This window comes from Monodelphis domestica, chromosome 8 (genome assembly GCF_027887165.1).
Source record: "Monodelphis domestica isolate mMonDom1 chromosome 8, mMonDom1.pri, whole genome shotgun sequence".
NCBI lineage: Eukaryota > Metazoa > Chordata > Mammalia > Didelphimorphia > Didelphidae > Monodelphis > Monodelphis domestica.
The window spans coordinates 33,312,968-33,333,019 of record NC_077234.1 but is presented as its reverse complement, the minus strand read 5'-3'; the positions used below and the strand labels follow the sequence as shown (position 1 = coordinate 33,333,019).

Here is a 20,052-nt window from a genome sequence, read left to right as displayed (position 1 = left end):
CTCTTAACTCCCAATGTCTAGTCCTTATAGCTCTTCTGTCTTGGAACCAATACATAGTATTGATTCTAAGATGGAAGAATAAGGTTTAAAAGAAATAATATTATTATTATAGTTATTATTATTACCCATAATAACATCTCCCATTTATATGATGCTTTAAGGTTTGTAAAGCACATATATTTATGAATTACATATATTTGATTATTCTATTGTGAGCCATATACATATTTTACCTTATTTTGATTCTATGAAATAGGTGCATTTATTGTATCCATCTTGCAGATAGGAATAGTAAGGTAGAGAGCTATGAAATATTTTGACTACTAAATCCAGTTCTTCCTTGAATATTCTCTCCAATATGACCCCTTGCCACTTGTTACTGCCACACAAAACTAACACACTTTCATTCAACCCCAGACTCTTCATTAGCTTCCATCGCTCTTTTGTTATTGTTGCCCACCCTTCATTTTGTCTTCTGGAATTTAAAAGTGGGATGGGAGAGGGCAGAAAAATGTACATTCATCTGTGCCAGCTTTGGGCAAAGAACCTAAGGAGAGCAGAAAAGAAGATTTGGCTTGACTTAGCTGGGCTTTTCCCATGACAAATGATGTCTAGTGGATGGCAAACTGAGAGTGAATTGTTTGGGGGTTTTAATCAGGTCAGGCTTTTCGTTCTGAGCAGGCTTGGAGTTCAAGGGGTCCCAAGTGATCATCAATTGCCCTTTTGGCAGAAACTGGCTCACTCCCCCAACCTGGATGACGCGAGATGAAGTTCAAGTTAAAGGGATGGGTAGAAGGAAGGAAATGATCTGAATGGGACTGTCTGACTGCTTTTCCAGATTTTCTTCCCTGCCTCCCTCCCTTCCTGCACCCCCCTCCCCAAGCAGTATTTCTTCTTACCATTAAGCTGCAGGTTTTTCCAGGTAAGCATCCAGATTTCCTGCCCAGTTGGAGCAGGCATTTGGCAGCCTCACAGAGAAGAGGGAAGAGTAGGGCACCTTCCTCAGACATCAGGGCAGCAGGCCAATGAGATAGAAGAGGCTTTTACAGAGGGAGACTGCAACTAACCCTCCCGCTCCTGCTCTGTGTACAGGAGTGAGAACAGGGTAGAGCATGGCCCTAGGAGTTCTGACTCCCTTGCTCTCGAATGGGAGGAGAGGCTTCAAGAATGGTTTTTGAAATGGTATGGGAGAACAGATAAGATGACTGCTTTTTGTCATTGGATAAAAGGATCATAATCGAATAAGATCATGAAAGAAAGCTTTTACTATATGAACAAGTTATTTAATGAATTTTTTAGTAGAGCCTTACACCTCCATGTCATCCATGTCCATCGATTTGGGTGCAAATTCTTTCTTGTACTTGAATGCTTTTTCAGGAAGGAAGATATTATAAGGACAGGCAGAAACATAGCTGCCTTTCTGAAAGATACCGTGATTTATGTCAATTGTTCTTGACCTTAGGATGATAGTGGCATGTTTTAAATATAGAACACTTTCCATGTGAACATCAAATACTCCAGCATTCAGACGCAGCTTGGATTTCAGTTACATATTTGCAGGATGGAACTGAGCCATGAGTACGGAACTGAGTCAAAGGCTCTGTCATTCAATGAAGTTCATTTAAATGTCAGAGAACTTTTGAGTGGCTTGTTTTTTATAATAATCAAACTGATGATAACTTATCCTTTCTACTCCCTGGGACTTTTTTGGCCTAACATTTTTGTTTTGCACATATTTCTAAATTTTAAAAAGCAATATAAACTGAATGTTTTCCATGAAGTACATCTCATCTTTTAGCAATTAAAAAAAATCTTATTATTGTTTGTATTGTCTTATTCTGATAATGTTTTTAATGGAGTTCAGATAGAACTTGGAATAATTTGGAATCCTGATATTCTGTTACATTTAATGTTCTGTGGACTCATGGATAAAATAAGTGATTTCATAATTTAAGTATGTCAAGATTTAATTACATTTTTTAGTTTAAAATGTGTAAATTTGACATACTTTATTTTTGTTGTTATTTTTCTGTTATTCTGTTATTATTCTCGGACATAATATTCTGTGAACCAATGGTTAAAATGACTAATTTTGTAATTACATCATTTGTAATTACATAATTTAATTACAACTTTTTGTAATCACAAAAATCTGTAAATTTGTAAAGTTGTTATTCTTGGATATAGCAGTCTGTGGACCAATGGTTAAAATGACTAATTTTGATATTACATAATTTGTAATTACATCATTTAATTGCAACTTTTTATAATCACAAAAATCTGCAAATTTGTTATTCTTGGATATAGAAGTCTGTGGATCAATGGATAAAATGACTGATTTTAAAATTATATGAGAACATAAAGATTAAGTTTATCTTTTGTAGTCTTAAATACATCATGTTTGGGATATCTCTGGTAGTAGGCTAGACTAAAGGATGATGTGCACTCATCCTTTTCCCATTTGATTTTCATTTCTTCTTCTAGGTCTCTATAATTTGAAAGCTTTTCATTCACATGACCTTTAGATTAAGAGCACTTCGCCTGATGCAATGGATTAAACCCACTGTTTTTAAGTTTGTATAAGCTCAAGCTTCTGCCTGAGTAATTGTGGACAACAGTTTGATCAATGATGATGTTTCGGTTTCATTTCAGATTATTGGCTTCGTTTTCAAATATATTCTGAGATCTGTCTTTGTAGGATGGGGATTTATTCTTTGCCAGGCCATGAAAGGTTTCTAATGTGTCATTCTAGCCACCTGGTAATGCCTTACTATGTTCTAAGTGTTTGCAGCTTGCTCTGATGTCTCTAACAATTTCTACTTCCAGAATCTGTATTGATCATTTTATTATTAAGAAATTAAATAGCTATGAATTAAGTGGGTCCTGGGCTAGGCATTGTGCTAGAAACTGGGGTGGGGAGGGTGGGGAAGCTTACCTTCTATTGGGAGAATCATGGGGATTCTAGAGTCCTCAAACATATCTGTGATTCATTGGTGCTAAATCCCTCTAATAGTGTTCATCAGAGCTTATCTGTGTCTGGTCATTCAAGGCAATTTTGTTGATATATGACCCATAATAACATTTGGCATTTCTATATCACTTTTGCAAAGCTCTTCAAAAATATTATCTTGTTTGATCCTCACAACAACCCTGGGAGAGAGGTACTGTTATATCTCCATTTTACATGAGGAAACTGAGGCATATAAGACCTCACTGACTTGCTGAAGTACATGACTAAGAAGTGTCTGAAGCTGGATTTGAATTTAAATCTTCTCAACTCCTGGTTCAATGCGACAGTGGATGAGGGGGTTCCCAATGATTTCTCTTCAAATTGTGAGGATATCAGTTGAGCACTAGGTCCAGGTCCTGGTCATAATCAGCCCATCTTTTTTTCTATATTCGAAGACACCATTTCTATTTCTTTTCCATGGACTAGACTGTTTCCCCATGATTCCTTTCTCTCTGCTGACCTCTGAGTGATAGCCATTTTAAATTTAATTCCATGACTCATACCCATACTGACACACCAGTAGAATGTTGGGATTAAAAAGATCACCCCCTTCAACAGATGATTTTAATCACCATTTCTCAAGCCCTTTAGCCATTCTGGCACAAGTTAAATGAAAATGACCAAAATTCGATGTTGGAGAATGGACTTACTCCAAAAGGAATAATTTTGAAAACTGAACAGTTCCAGTTCAGGTTGGTAGATTATTCTTTTCATTGAAGCTACTACTATTCTAGTTTTCTGAGCTGCTCTGCTGATGACTTTCCTAAAAGGAAAGCTTGGTGTGGGCTTTGAAAATAAGTGTTGAGAAGTCTTTTATGAGTTGAGCAATGCTCTGCTTAGCAATTCCACCCAAATTGGGTGGAAGTCACAATTTTCTTCAGATTTCCTTTCATTGTTTGAAGTATTTTCAGAATTTGATGCTTGAAATGGCAAACAGCAGTGCCAGTGTTCTTTAATCTCATCATTTGCCAATTTCCACGGTTGAAAATACACCATATTAACCACAGTCTTTGTGCCTATATTTGGAAAGTTCTGTTGGGAATAAAAAGGATTTGGGAGATCACACTTGAATTTTCTGGCAAGGTGTAAGAAAGAGTGACAGAATTCTGCTTCGTGACCTTGACAGGCACAGTTGGCGGTCTCCAGGATAGGAAGCCTATGGGGGATGATGAGCATGGCTTACTGGTTAGAGCTGGATTTGAAAGCAGTAGAAGCTGGCTTCAAATCTTGTCCCTGGCACTTACTCGCTGAGTGACCACAGGGAAGTCACTTAACCATATGTGGCCTCAGTTTCCTTATGTGTAAAATGGGGATAATAATATTGGTAGCATCTATCTCACAGGGTTGCACAGTGAGAAGTAAATGCATGCAAAACCTTGTTTTATGTCAATTACTTTTTTCTTTATTATTACTATTGTTAAAGATCAGCAGAAAAATTTCTAGCCAAAAGCAATTGTGCAATTGTGAATGTCCAAAATTCTAATCTTTTGTCTGGATCCCATATCTGTATGGCTTTGGGTAGGTTATTTCCTTTCTCTCAAGTGTTGATTTTCTCCTCTGTCAAGGAGTAGGATGGACTAGATATTCTCTTAGGCTCCCTTAAGCTCTGGATTTATAGCCTAAGATTAAAAAGTGTATGATTATTGTTCCCTACTAAAACGCTAATTAATATTCATGGGATACTGCATCAAGGCATTATAATTTATGCATGCCAAAATTTGAACTTCTTCATTAGATGCTAATGTTTGTTTTGGTATCTAAGGAGCCAGATTCAAATCCTAACACACATATGTGACCTTTTCCAAATTGCTTAATGCCTCGGGGCCTCAGTTTCTTTATCTGAAGACTGAACATTAATTAATAATAAAAATAATAATAATTAATTAAACTAGAAGACCATCAAATGCCCCTTTCAGTTCCAAATATATGATTTTCAGATAGCTAGCTGAGAGCTAGATTTACTGGAGGAGGAGAGAGCAAAGATACCTCGCACTGGTGGCCTGCATTCTGACATACTCCATACTTTTCTTCCACCACCAATCGTCCTGCTTCCCAACCCCTCATGGATTTACTCTGTCATTTATTCTTCGCTAAATTATTGTCAGGAATTGGCCGATCATATAAAGCAAGGTGATAACACAATGGAGTAAGAAGAAAAATATTGAATTGGCCCAAATAATGAAAGCAGATTTAAAAACAAGTATCTCGAAATAAAAAAGAAAAGTAGCAAAGATATGTTTTTTTATTTGTTTGACTATCTGGTTCTCATTGCTTAGAGACAGCTATTTCTCCTTTCAGGTGTTTTCTTAATCAATCCTCATTAAGCATCTACAAGTGTCAGGTCATTATTAGATGCCAAAGTCATTAACCCTAATGGTATCATCAGGGCACAGAAACCTCATGTAGGATCTTTGCAATGCCTGAATGGTTTCATTTTCATGTTACCAACTGCCTCTGGTTCCATGTTGCTGGGAAGATACTGACAAGATTCAGGTTGGCTTTCATCCTTCTCCTTGGACATTATTTATTGGATACTCCATCACCCTGGACATTATTTCCACATTAATTGGTATTCAGGATATAATAATCTAGGATATGGACCAGGAATGTGAAGCCTGACTTTGTAGTCATTTGCTGTTCAAGGGGCTCATTTCCCTCTCTGTAAAATGGGGAGAAGGTAGACCTGATGATTTCTCTAACTCAATAGTGCCTTAAATTTGAAAGAAAGTTCATTAGATTAAATCCTATGCTTAAAGAAATTAGCCATTGGGATCTAATAAAATATGTTGCCCTTTTTTTAATTAGCTATTGAGAAATTCAGAATTAAATTTGATAACTGTCTTATTCTTTGTTCTTAGAGACATTTATCTCTCTATTTGAGTTGTCCTTTCTTCATCAGTCAATAGTCATTTGTTAAGAATTTACTATATATCAGGCACTATGCTAGATGAGGGGAGATCCAAATATGATAAATGGTCCCTGTCTTTATGAACCATTAAAAGTCTTTCTGCCTCAGGTCCTCCTAGCTGTATGACCCTGCCTAAGTCACTTAACTCCCATTGCCTAGCCCTCACCACTCTTCTGTCTTGGAACTGTTAGCCAGTATCTATTCTAAGACAGAGGGCAAGGGTTTAAAATAGTTTGTCTGCAGTGATAATATGCATTAATTAATGCAAAATGTATCATTGTTAATTTTTGTTTTATAATATTTCATATTCATATGTTAACTGAATCTTGTTTGAAGTGAATCTACAAGTATTTGCTAAGCCCCTTTGTTTGCCAGGTGGTGTACTAGGTGCTGGAGAATACCAAGACCAAAAGGAGACCATTCCTACCCTCGAGGACCTTCTATTCTATTATGGGAGACCATGTAAATCTACAAATATAGATACGTCATAGCTCTACATGGATATAAAATGCTCCTTGACAATTTCTGACTGAGGGGGATACTCGCTGCAGGATGGGTTAGAAAAGGCTTCATATAGGAGGGGGTGCCTGAGCTGGGACTTAAAAGGAAATAAGAGATTTGGTAAAGAGGAGACCCAGAAAAAGGAATTGCAGGCACTGGGATCAGCCAATGCAATAATAGAAAGAGTGTATGAGAAGGGCCATCCATATTGGCCAGACGATAAGGTTTGAGAAGGAAAGTCATGTGGGATGAGATTGGAAAGGTGGATTGGGGCCAAGCTCTAAGCAGTGGAATGTTACTTTCTTGAGGGCACAGGCATTTTGTTTGGTTTGGTTTTTTTACTTTGGTCCTTGATTCTCTTGTTCCAGATACAATAATATCCAACACTAAGTAGGTACTTAATAAATGCACATTGACTTACAGTAGGCAGGACATAAATCCTCCTAATAAAATGACTACCTTTAATACCATTTGGGCGTGACGCCTCCTTGGGAGCTTTACCCTCTTACCTTTTAGGTTACTGGAGTTTGCAAAGTAGAGGGATTGGGGTTCTTTGTGTTTGAGAAATTCTGACAGAAGAATTGATTGGAAGGAGCGAAGAGTAAACAAAAGAGCTGTCATCTCTTGGCTAGGACTTCATAAAGGCTCAGCAGCCCCTGCAGCAGGCTTGTTAGTGAGGCTTAAGGTTAAACTGGCTCCTGCCACATGTTTGTCCGTATATCACAGAGTCTTGGAGCTGACATTGACAAGCTGGGATGCCGATCCACCAAAGATTCAGAAATTTTGAGTCAGTGAAAAATGCTCAATAAAATTCACTTTTCTGCTTAAATTTCCTCAACACCATTCACTGTCTACCTCCTATACTACCTGTCTCATTTTGTCTCAGAAAATTTGTTTGGAGAGTTTGGAGATCATTGGGCTGATCGGCAAGGAGGTGTGTGTGTGTGTGTGTGTGTGTGTGTGTGTGTGTGTGTGTGTGTGTGTGATGATTGTGATTTGAGTGGGATTTATCTGTTCTAGGCAACCTTGAAAGTCTGCTCTATTCTTCTGGTGACTTAGTTACTTCAAAATATTTATTTAACATTACCTCCATTCAGCCTATTCAGTGTGGCTGGACATAGCTACTTTCTTTACAATTAATGGAAACCTAGGATAGCAATACTGAATCAGCCCTAAAATGTAATGTTAAGGCCAACAGAACTTTTTATATATTCTATTTCAAATAATACCAGCTTTCTTTGTGGAGGTAATTCTATAAACCTAGCTGTTGAGCACAAATAGTCTGGGCTCTCTTGACCCCAGATATTGAAAATGACTCTCTCCATTATCAATGATGGCAGTGATGATGATGATGACGATGATGATGATGATGATGATGAAGATGATGATGATAATGATGATGATGATGATGATAATGATAATGAGCCTTCAGAGGATGAGCTTGCTTCCCAGTACTGCTATTCAATTATAAAAAGCTATTCGTTTTTATCTATGATCTGAGGAATATTAAATATAAAAAGTAAAATATCAGAATCACTGAATGCCATTTCTAACCCCTTAGAAAAAGATGATGATGATAATGATGAATAGTCATAATAGCTCCCCTTTACATAGGAAGTTTTACATTTTCAAGGTCCTTTCTATATATTGTATCATTTCCCCCCACAAAGAATAAAAGAATGTTTAATTTAACAAGGATGTCAGACATGGGCAGAGTGCATAGAGCTTGTTTTGTATCCAGGTAGTTCTGGGTTCCATTTCTGCCTCTCCCAATTCTGGTTGTGTGACCTTTGACAAATTACTTAACCTTTTGAGGCTCTAGGCTAGTCTAAAAATGATAAGTTATAAAAGAGGTGGTGATCTGCAGTGATGGAGAGAATTTCCTCACCTGTAAGATCTGTAGACCAGTGAAATCAGTTAGGTGCAATTCATATTCTCATTTCACCTGCTACATTAATTGGTTCTTTTGAAATCTTAGAGAATCAGTCATTGAGTTTTTACTTGAATAATTCCAGTTATGAGGAAACTCACTCCTTGCCAAATTTAGCCCATTTTACCATGTGGCAACTTGAAGAATAAGAAAATAATTCATTCTCCTCGACTACCTCTGTCCCTTTGTTGTTTCCAAGCAATGATCTTGTCTCTTCCTTCTGGGGCTATACAGAATAATTACACAGAAAAATACACGGAATAATTGTTCTTTTATTTGATGTTTCTTCAGATATCTGAAGGCTACTCTCATTTTCTCCCACAAAGCCATCTCTTCTTCCTATCAAAAATTCTCTAGTTCCTTCAACTGATTCTAACAGATATGGCTTCAAGTACCCACATCATGAGGCAATAAGGTGACTCAATAGATAGAGCCATCTTGCTTGAAGTCAGGAAGATCTGAATTCAAATGTGATCTCAGATACTACTAGTTGTGTTACCCTGGACAAGTCACTTCTATTTGCCTCAGTTCCTCATCTGTAAAAATGGGAACACACCAGAAAAGGAAATGTCAAACCACTCCAATGTTTCCCAATAAAACTTAGGATGTAATGGTGGTAGTATTTTGGTTCAGTAATGAAAAGGTCAGATAACCAAAATATGCACATACTGAAAAAACCATATGTGTCTTGTCCAAAATTCCTAGTTGTAGGGGAAACCAGTTGAAGCATAGCTCTTGTTGGTCAATTGAAATCCCCCATTTTGTAAAGGCTGGTTACGTGATCACCCAGGTACATGATGGATGTTACCTGTTTGTCCTGGTAGTGAGTTTCAATGAAGTTACATAAATGGGGAACATTTTTGTCGATGCCACCTTATACAATTCCATGACTGATTGGCATTATTATCGAAGTGGAGACACACTCCATTGCATTCAGCCCATTCTCATAATCGTCAGGGTCTGGTTTCTTGATATTCTGAAGGTCTCGATATTTAATCACCTTCTCAGCATGTTCCCTCTCCTCCTGAGACCGGTGTGGGAAATATTTAGCTCAGTTCCTCAATGCAACATCACCCCAGTCAATGCTAGAGGGAGGAAGTTAGCTACAGGTTGATCTGCTGGTTTATGGTGGCCTCTGAGTCGTGGTAGTAGTTCGGTCACACCTTTGAGAAGTATGAGGTCATTATTTGGGTGGAGAGGGCAGAGACTGTGATGAAGAGGAGGAAGAGGAGGAAAAAGAGAAGGAGGAGGCAACCACACTTCAATTGAGGTTGGGAGGACTGAAGCAAGTAGCTACTGCTGCTTGAACCATAAGACAGAAATGTTAGATGGTGGAGTTTGAGATGAAGAGACCACAAAGGGTGATTCTGGCCAGTAATCTAGCAGCAGTTTAACCACTGCTGAAACCACCACTCTTCCTCCCTGAGCTTCTGGCCCTATTTTGTACTTTCACAGTAGATTTTTTTCTTAGATGCCATTTCCCTCCCTTCCTCTCTTCTTCCTCTTGCCATCCCTTTCTCTTTTCTCTTCTCCCTCTATCTCTCCCTCCCCTCTCCTTCTTTATCCTTTCCTTTCCTCCTTCTGGTCTCTTTTTCTTCTCTTCCCCTTCTCCTCTTACCCTATTTTCTTTCATTCCTTCTTCCTTCTCCCATCTTTCCTGTCTCCTCCCTTCTCCTTCTCTCCCTTCATTTCCCTATCTTCTTATCTTCTCTCTCCAGGTGAGGACGATCTCACTACTGCAGCCCATCAGTACCTGACTTAGAGATTTGCCTGGGATACTGAGAGGCTAAATAAAGGTCATGCTTTCAAATGCTGTCATCATTGACGCTGGCCACTTTTACCCCAGGAGACCAACTAACAAGAGCTGCCTAGTCCTTTTGCTTTTGTGCACATTCCTATTAGAGCTGGAAGTACTCTTAAAAAGCACCAAATCCAACTCTTTTCTTTCACAGATGAGAAAACTGAGTCACAGAGAGATCAGTTGACATGCTTGAGGTCAGACAACTAGTAAGTGACCAAGGCAGAATTTGAACCTAGGTGATCCTGAACCTATTCTAGGGCTCTATTCACTCCATCTTGTCCATCAGTAGGATGATAGAGAGAGTTATTTCTGTCTCTCTCTCTCATATTGATAGGGAGTTACTGGAAATCAGAGAATAGAGTGGCAGTTATAATGTTGCTTGAAAGAAAAAGTTATCTGCCCATCCCTAAGGTCTTCATTACTCATGCACATTTTCTCTTGTATTATAATTTCAGATCTGAAGGAAAGGGGGAACCCAGGTGGTACAGTGCATAGAGTTCTGGGCTGGCAGTAAGAAAGACCTGAGTGCAAATCCAGTTTCAGCCACTTACTAGTTGTGTGACTCTGGGCAAGTCATTTATCCTTGTTTGCCTCAAAAAAAAAAGTCTGAAGGAAACTTCTTGGTAGGGAGAATGATTTCAGGATGCTGTCTTCCTAGATGCTGGGGAAGTCCATTTGTGGAGTAGCCATTAGCACAGTACTGCCCTTCCAGGAGGTAAAATTGGAGATAAATTATTAATCCCTCAATCTTTTGGTTCATTGTAAGTTTCACAGTGCTATTAAGAGTTACAGCCCCAAAGCCTTGATGCAGCTCCATTTGTAATGCTGATATGTCTTCCCAGAGATGATACATATGTTTTTCATTTTGTTGCCATTATTCTTTGTAAGTGCCTTGGACATCAATCATTACTAATGGTGTGACAGAGCCCTTAAGTCGGGTCCCTTAAGGGTTAGGCAATAGGTCTGGCTGCAGCGTGGTGGTGACCTGTGCTATGGCAGGCCAGACAAGACTTGATGGCAATCTCCTCTCCAAAAGAAGATTCGTTGGCAAGGAAAGCAGAGCCCCATAGCAGGCAGATGGCACTGAAGACGTGTTGCAAGAATCTGTGTTTCTGTTGGCATGTTTAGAATCTAGTCCCCACAAAGAGTGTGTGTAAGTAAGTCAGGAGTTTTTAAGGCAGCCATAGTGTCTGGGCCAGCATGAGATGCCTGGTGTCTTAAGTTTCCAATCAGCACTGCATATTTTATGGAAAAGATAAATGGGATGCTAAACCCCCTAAGAAATGATGGTGGCTTACGCGTCGGCTATGGGGGGTGGGGGGGAGGAAAAGAAAATGATCTGTGTCTTTAACGAATAATGCTTGGAAATGATCAAATAAAATATATTAAAAAATAAAAAAAAAGAATTGATATGAGGAAAAAAAAGAAATGATGGTGGGATGATAGGGCACAAAGAACAGGGCTTTACATCCAAAGCCAAGTGAGTTCTAATCTTTTCCGCAGCTGTGTGATCATGGGCAAGTTAATTTAACTTTCTTGAGCCTCAAATGAGTTCTACGAGAGTTGATTTTTAAATAATATTTTATTTTCCCCCAATTACATGTAAAAACTATTCTTAACATTTATTTTTTTTTTAAATTGAGTTCCAAATTCTCTTCCTCCTTCCCATAATCCTCCCTCCCCCCAGGAAACAATCTGTTATAAATTTTACATGTGCAATCATGTAAAACTTTTTTCCATATTACTCACTTTCTACAAACATTTGTTAAGAACATGGTAGACCCTGGGAATACAAAGGAACAAAAAATAAAATAGTTCCTTGCCCATAAGGAGCTCACAATCTCCTCCGAGAATGTAAATTGTTTAAGCAGAAAATAAACCCCAGATAAATCCAAGCTATTATATTACCATGGATAGATCACTTAAACCCTTTGAGTCCCAGTTTACCCGTCCTTAAGGTGGTATTATTAGAGTAGGTCATCCCTGCTATCTCTAAATCCTCTGGTCCTACAAAAGGGACTAACTCAAGGATCAGTTAGTGAAATTCCAGCCCCTTTCTTTTTCTTAGAGAACAAGATGGAGAGCCAGAAAAGTGAAGAGACCTGGTTAGGTGAGGGCATAGAGAATCACTGGGTCACACTTGACCCAGTGCATTGCTATCATCTTTCTCTTCCTCTTTTCTTTTCCCCTTCTTCTCTTCATTCTCTTCCTCCTCGTCTTGTCCATTTCTCTCATGACCCTTCTTTCCCCATTTGCAGTGCCAATAGAGTAGAGGTACATTATAGATTTATGATATTTATGTATTATGTGGCAGCTAGATGGTGTAGCCATTGTCCAACTGAGTCACCTACTTTTTGTTTCAAATTCTTAACTATACAAAACGAGCTGCTCTAAATGGGTGCTCCTTTAGCATTATCTCTCCTTTGCAGATGAGGAAATTGAGGCTTAATGTCCCATAGCTAGGGCTAGAGGAAGGACTTGAACCTTGTCTCTTCTAAATTCAAGTCCAGTATTCTAGCTGTTATTTATCAAGTTGCCTTTCCAAGTGAAGTTAGGGCAGCCCAATATTTCTTTCTTCCCCACCATTGAGGAAGAAATAGACAGACATCTCTTAAAAGTCTTCATGCCCACCCCCTACTGTAGTAGGGGACCCTCTAGAATTCAAATGACAAGTCTCTAGTATTCTAGATATAGGCTGTTGTATCCTCAGGAATCCAGTATATCTTGTTTGTAAACGTTCCCACTTCTGTACTTTTGGAGGGACAAAATTGTGGTTGTATATTTCCATGTTCTTAAACAGTTGGACCATTTCAAGGTGACTTGGATTGCTTTTTGTTTTTTTTTTTTCTTAAAAAACAACTGAGATTCTCTAGGTCTGCCCCATTAAAGAGTGAGGTTTAAACAATGACCAAGTGTGGTGTTGTAAATGTCTGGGAATAGATTCTATTCAATGGTACAAAAAATGGTTCTCATTTAATTCCATTTCATGGTATTTGTGTAGGCTCTTGTGTTTTATAGCCCTACTGTGCGGCTCTGTCCCCTGTTTGTCAGCACAATTAGATTTTTGCAGCAATGGGATTTAATGTGGATCTTCAGAAGATAGTTTAATAAGATGATAAAATCCTAATTTATGGTAGCTTCCTGCACAAAATGTCTTCTCCTTCAATAGCTTCCTTTAAAATCCTTTCCCTTTTTTAATTACTACATGTTTATGAAGCAAACGGATTAGTTCTGTGCCAGTCAACTAAATCCACTTAGCTCTTCTTTTTCCTGCAGCAGTCTATAATGTAAAGTCTAGATAAGGAGTCCAACAAATTATTTTTTCAAGGGCATTAATAATAATAATAATTCACATTTATAGAGTACTTTAGCTTTTTTTAAACCCTTACATTCCACCTTAGAATCAATACTATGCATTGGTTCCACAGCAGAAAGAGGTGTGGTAAGGGCTAGGCAATGGGGGTAAGTGACTTGCCCAGGGTCACACAGCTAGGAAGTGTTGAAGGTTAAATTTGAACTCAGGACCTCCCCTCTCTAGGCCTGACTCAATCCACTGAGCCACTCAGTTGCCCCTGACTTTAACATTTTCAAAGCATTTTGCAATAATGATTGCATTTGAGCACAACACTATGAAGTTCTTTAAAGAGGCATTATTATCCACATTTTGTAATTTAAAATCTTGAGGCACAGAAAGATTCAGTGTTCATTTCAAAGATTCATTTCTCCCTGGTCAGGTAGACCTTGAAAACAACTCTTTTAGACTTCAAGTGTATCATTCTTCCCATTACACCTCCTTGCCTACAGCCTACAGAAAGTCAAACCTGACTACTGACATGTTCATTCTTCAGGCACTAACCTTTAACTAGCACTTTAGAAATAATGTTTTTTTTATAGTATTTTATTTGATCATTTCCATGCATTATTCATTAAAGACAAAGATCATTTTCTTTTCCTTCCCCCCCACTCCCCATAGTTGACGCATGATTCCACTGGGTGTCACATGTGTTCTTGATTCGAACCCATTGCCATGTTGTTAATATTTGCATTAGAGTGTTCGTTTAGAGTCTCTCCTCTGTCATGTCCCCTCAACCGCTGTAGTCAGGCAGTTGCTTCTCCTCTGTGTTTCTACTCCCACAGTTTGTCCTCTTCTTATGGATAGTGTTATTCTCCTAGATCCCTGCAGATTGTTCAGGGACATTACACCGCCATTAATGGAGATGTCCATTACGTTCGATTATACCACAGTGTACAATCTGTGTACAATGTTCTCCTGGTTCTGCTCCTCTCGCTCTGCATCACTTCCTGGAGGTTGTTCAGTCCCCTCGTTTTCCAATTTTTGGCCACCGCAAAGAGCACAGCTATGAATATTTTTGTACAAGTCTTTTTGTCCATTATCTCTTTGGGGTACAGACCCAGCAGTGCTATGGCTGGATCAAAGGGTAGACAAAGAAATAATGCTTTTAGAGAAATCTTCAAATGCGAAGATGTAATTGGGAGCCGTGGTGCCATATTGGTGAAATCAGCGACCATAGGATTGCCTCCAGATTTTGATCCTACAAAACCTAGGTGCAGCCGATGATTAGATTCTTAGTATGACAATAGGAAGGATAATAGAAAAAGAGAAAATATGAATGAGTGTGATGCAGTGAAAAGTGTGCTGGCTGTGAATTCTAAGCAGAATTCTGCCATTTACTCTGTGTGACCTTGCACAAATAAATCCTTTCAGCTCTCTAGTCCTCAATTTCCTGATCTGTAAAATGAGGGGAATAGATTAGATAATCTCTAAACTCCTTTCATGCTTTTAATCTATAAACCTATGACTTTATTTGAATGGAAGGAAATGCACAAAAGCTTTCATAGTACATCTTTTAACAGGATAGTTTTGTATAACTTTATGTTGAGTGAAATTATTTTTTTTCCCTTTAAAAGAGTACAGTTTCTATTCATGCTAAGTCTATATTCAGAGCAAAATGGTAATTGTATTCTGAAAATCTATTTAAAAAAGATGTCTAAGGAAATGGAATATCTCCTCCTAAGGACCCTTCTCTTCTTTCTCGAATAACTAAAGGACCATGTACTCTTCTTCTTTTCCATTTCTACCCCCTTCCTACTCCTCCCCTTACACCCACCCCAGTTAATCTACTTTGGAACTACTACTTTGCAGTAGTATAGTGAATGCTGATTGGTGAATGATTAAGAGCAAACTTGCCTAAACTCTCTATGTGTCCCTCCAGTGTAGCAGTGGCCTTCTATGAAACCAAGACCTCTCCAGGCATTTGGCCATTTGCTTTCCTGCCATATTCTCCATCCTTGTGATTCTTCCTACCCAAACTCCACTATATGTATTACCTATCCCAATGACAGTGGAGCTAGGTGGTCCATTGCATAAAGTGCCAGACCAGGAGTCAGGAAAACTCATCATCCCAAGTTCATATCTGACTTCAAACACTTACTACTAGCCAGGTGACCCTAGGCAAGTCACTTCCCCTATTTATCTTAGTTTCCTCATATATAAAATAAGCTGGTTAAGGAAATGGCAAACAACTTCGGATCTTTGCCAAGAAAACCCCAAATGGAATAATCTCAATCAGGAGGTACTCTTTGAATCATTCTTGTCCCAGGATCTGGCACATAGGACTTGGTTATCAAATGCATCTTCTGCCTCCTTCCCTCTTCCCATTCATTCCTAGGGGATAATAGCAGAGCGAGTTTTGCACCCAGTTCGAATGACTTCAAATCTAGGGAGGTTTTCAATGCCATGTGGCCTTTGTTCCATCTAAGCTTGTTGTGCAAGATTATTTTCTTTGCTATTCATTTCACCAAATGTGGTCAACTCCTATCAACTTGGTAATAACAACAACAATAATAATGTTACATTTCTGGAGTAACTTGATGGTTCACAAAATAGTTTGCATATACTCTCATGTGTTCCTTGTTGGGGACTGTGGGAGAAGAGTTCGGTGTAAAGCTGCATTTTGGGGGTAGCTGGGTGACACATTCTAGCTATTGCCTGGCTCCTACCATTCTCCTGCCTTAGCACTGATTCTAAGATGGAAGGTAAGGCTTATGGGAAATTTGGCCTCGAACTCATTACCCATTCATTAGTTGCTACATCCCACTGACCTTTTCCTTGCATAAAATATTTTCCCCAGGACAGAAATACATTCATCTTTCTATCTCTGATGCTTAGCTTTGTGCTTTGCCTGCAGCACTCAAAAAGCTAGTGGGATTGAGTTGGGTTGACTACATGGCGGATAGTCTATGGGACCATGCTTCCTACATCCCCATTGCTAATGAGAGACTTCCCAGTGCATAATGATATCATCGATAATCATGATGATACTAATAAAAATGAACTTTGCAGAGCTTCCTGTACATGCCTTATCTCTTGTAGTCTTCAGATTAACTCTCCAAGCTGGAGACTATCAACCCAGTTTTATTTCTTCACATTTATTTTTTCCCAAGTTTTGGAAATTTTTATTTAATTAATTTAGAATATTTTCCCATGGTTACAAGATTCATGTTCTTTCCCTCCCCTCCCCCAATCCCCTTCCCATAGTTGACGCTCAATTCCAATGTATTAACCCAATTTTAGAGATAGGGAAAGTGAGTGTGGTACCTGGAGTCAGTGACAAATAGTAGCTCTGTGACATGGGCAAGTCATGTGACTTCTGGATCCTACTTTTTAAAATCTGTAAAATGGAACTAGTAATAGCAACTACCATAGAAGATTACAATGATGATCTGATGAAAATATGAACGTAAAAGACTTCGCATGGTATAAATGTTAGCTTTTCTTCTTATTTCTTTATCATTAACTTTATGGTTATAAAGAGTCCATCTTTTAAAATCTCACATTTTGCAAGTGTTGCTATTTGACCCAAGATATGTGCCTTCCCAAAAGTCAAAATGGGAATCTCATAGAAGGCAGTGGAAAGGTTCATGGTGGAGAATGAGCCAATGGGCTACTTCAAAGAACATCCCAAATTGGACATAGTCTAGACATACTACCAGGTTCTAAATCAAACTCAAGATTCTCTCCTGTTTATAGAGATAATGAGAAGTGACTGATGAATAACCAATGATGATAGCATCACTGGTTGGGATGGGATGTGGGGAGATAGCAAAGAAGGTCTCCAGCCAATGTGCTGGACTCTTGTTGATAACTTTCAGGAAAATGTGGGCAGGAGTCACATAAGATGGACTGGCATGAATGGGGTTTAATGTCTGTTGTTGGAGGGAGCTCAATAATCAGTGACGAATCATAGATCTGTTTGAGTATTTCTGCCATAGCACTGCAATCAGTATCACTTCCTTAGTCAAGAGACTACCATGGTTTCATGTTGTCCTTATGACAAAATACAAACTTCTGTGCTGGTCATTTAGAGTCTTTCAAGTGGGGCTCCATCCTTTCTTTCCAGGTTCTCACATTCTGCTCTAGTCTAAGTAGCCTCTTGCCGATATGGTTCTCTCTCCACCATATTCATTTTCCAAGCTCAGGGCTTTTTTTTCCATGCTATTTCCTTTAGCTAGAATACTTTACCTCCTAGGGGCAACTGGGTGGCTCAGTGGATTGAAAGCCAGGTCCAGAGATGGGAGGTCCTGGGTTCAAATTTAGCATCAGACACTTCCTAGGTGTGTGACCCTAGGCAAGTCACTTAACCCCCATTGTCTAGCCATTACCGCTCTTCTGCCTTGGAACCAATACACAGTATTGATTCCAAGATGGAAGGTAAGGGTTTAAAAAATAAAATAAAGTAAAATACTCTCCCTCCTCATCTCTGTCTGAATGGAGACCTTCTTCACTAGACCTTTCCCCCAGTTCTTAGAAACACCCTCACCTACCATGGCATAATTATTTGTAAGTAATTTAAGAATTCTGTATTTGGTTGGCTATGATATTGCATCCCTTTCTCCCAACCCCACCCCCATCTCTGTAGGACAGAATCTTCCTGAAATCAAGTGATTGTGTCATTCTTGTCTTCATATTCTGAGTGCCTGACTCATAATAAGTGCTTAATAAATGCTTCCCTGGATTCTAGCCTCTGGCTTCTTCTTCAGATTTTTCTATTAAGTCCTAGATAGATTGTGATCTGTGAGTTTGGGGAACATAAATCACAGGTCCCTGACATTTTGACATATTGGGAATGTTAGGAGATGTTCCCATGATCTTCTGGGATTCCTTGAGTGTGACTGCAATTATTTACCAAGTCAGCTTTCTCACTGGTGCCTAACAGACAGATGTTTATACCTGGGAAATGTGTTTATACAGGGCCCTCTGCCATAAAGAGGTTTAGAAATGGTGTACATTTCCTTCTGTTTCTTTGGGCCACCAATGCTTCATTTCCCTCCCGAGAGACCTGATTTCAGAGAATGCTTTCACGGGCCTGTTTATGGTAAAAAGGAAAAGAACAACTCTCCACATTTCCTGGGCATCGCCATACCTTTCTTCACTTAATAGCAGCTGCATGACTTTAATGGTAATTAGGGTCACATGTTCATGCTTAATTAAGGAAAATGATGATGGATTTATTCACATTTGAATGAATTAGAAAGCCATGTTGGTGTCTATGCCTAAATGCATTCTGATGGAAAATGTTGTTTTTACTTGATTTTGTTTTAGTTTTCTAAACGCAGTGTGGCAGTTGATAGCTAATAGCGATTGCTTAAGTAATAGCATGACACATTTTAAAATTTTTGAGCAGTTTGATTTTTACTGTTACCGACTTATTTCATCTGATTTCATGCTATAACCCCAAAACAATAGGAGTAGAGACAGGCATCTGAGATACAATATTTTCTAGTAAAGCAGCATGACTTTAGGCAATAACAAAAAAAAAATAAACAAAAACCTGAAAATAAAAATGTCAGTGTCACATATTTTATTAAAAAATGAATTTCATTGATTTTTGTGGGTTGATTTTCACATTGGAGACATTTCTGGAACACAAGAATATCATTTACAAAAGTCCATCTTTTAAAAAAAAATACTTTCAACAAGTATATTCTACATTCAAACCTTATAACAAATGTTGTAACAAAGAAAAATGTTAAGTAATAGCCAGTAACCAAGCCTGACAAGGTATACAACCTTCTGTCCTAGAATTTTCCCACCTTTCTTCTAAGAGGAGGCAGGTATGTTTGATCATTTTAAGGAAGCTTCAAAGGGAAGTTGCTGCTTTTATTTCTGGGATTCGTTTTATTCAATGGATAAGAAAAACTATTTTTGTGTTATTTTTGTCCATTTCCACAAGAAATCATTTTCGTGCTTCCCTCAATACTCCTGAGAGTTCGATGAAACGATACTGTTCATCATTTTCTCTTCTGCCATTCTATAAGATTATTATGTTCACATTTATGCCTCAGAGTTCTCCATATCCACTATAAATCTCTTCTTGGCAATGATGGCAAGTATTTGTTAACCAGGGTAGTTTTTAGGATTTCTTCCCCCCTTTGTTGTTTTGGTGTGTGCTTGGCCTCAGTTAACCTTCTCTAGGAAATGGTGGTTTGTCAAAATTTGTTCCTAAATGGATAATTTCCCACTTTTGGTTGACATGAATAGCTTGTTTGAATATGTCAGTTAGCTCTTTTGATTTCATCCTAAATTTATCCATGTTTATTCTGTGAATTTGGTTCTGATCTTTCCTCAAATAAGCAAAGGTCTACAGACAGACTGCACACAGAAAGCTGATGAGAAATTTATTTCTATTGGTTTAATTTGAATCCATTTTAATTTTTGTGATATTATTTTGACCATATCCAAAGCTCCTTGAATCTCTTTCTAAAGAGTGAATAGAGCTGGGGCAGCTCAATGGATAGAGAGCCAAGCCTGGAGACACAAAGTCCTGGTTTCAGATCTAGCCCCAGATCCTGGCTGTGTGACTCTGGGCAAGTCACTTAAT

The 20,052-nt window shown here is 38.5% G+C and overlaps 1 protein-coding gene across 15 annotated transcripts in view; it reads left to right on the top strand.

Annotated features, from left to right (window-relative positions):
• The window catches only part of TNIK (TRAF2 and NCK interacting kinase), a 443,964-nt gene that overhangs the window by 199,741 nt on the left and 224,171 nt on the right, over positions 1-20,052 (top strand). Inside the window, exon 1 of one of the 15 annotated variants that reach the window (XM_007502227.3) lies at positions 3,257-3,702. The exons of the other annotated variants lie outside the window; for them this stretch is intronic. The gene's annotated coding sequence lies outside the window, so the exon portion shown is untranslated. Of the gene's footprint in view, positions 1-3,256; positions 3,703-20,052 lie in introns of those variants that run through there. 15 annotated transcript variants of the gene reach the window in all.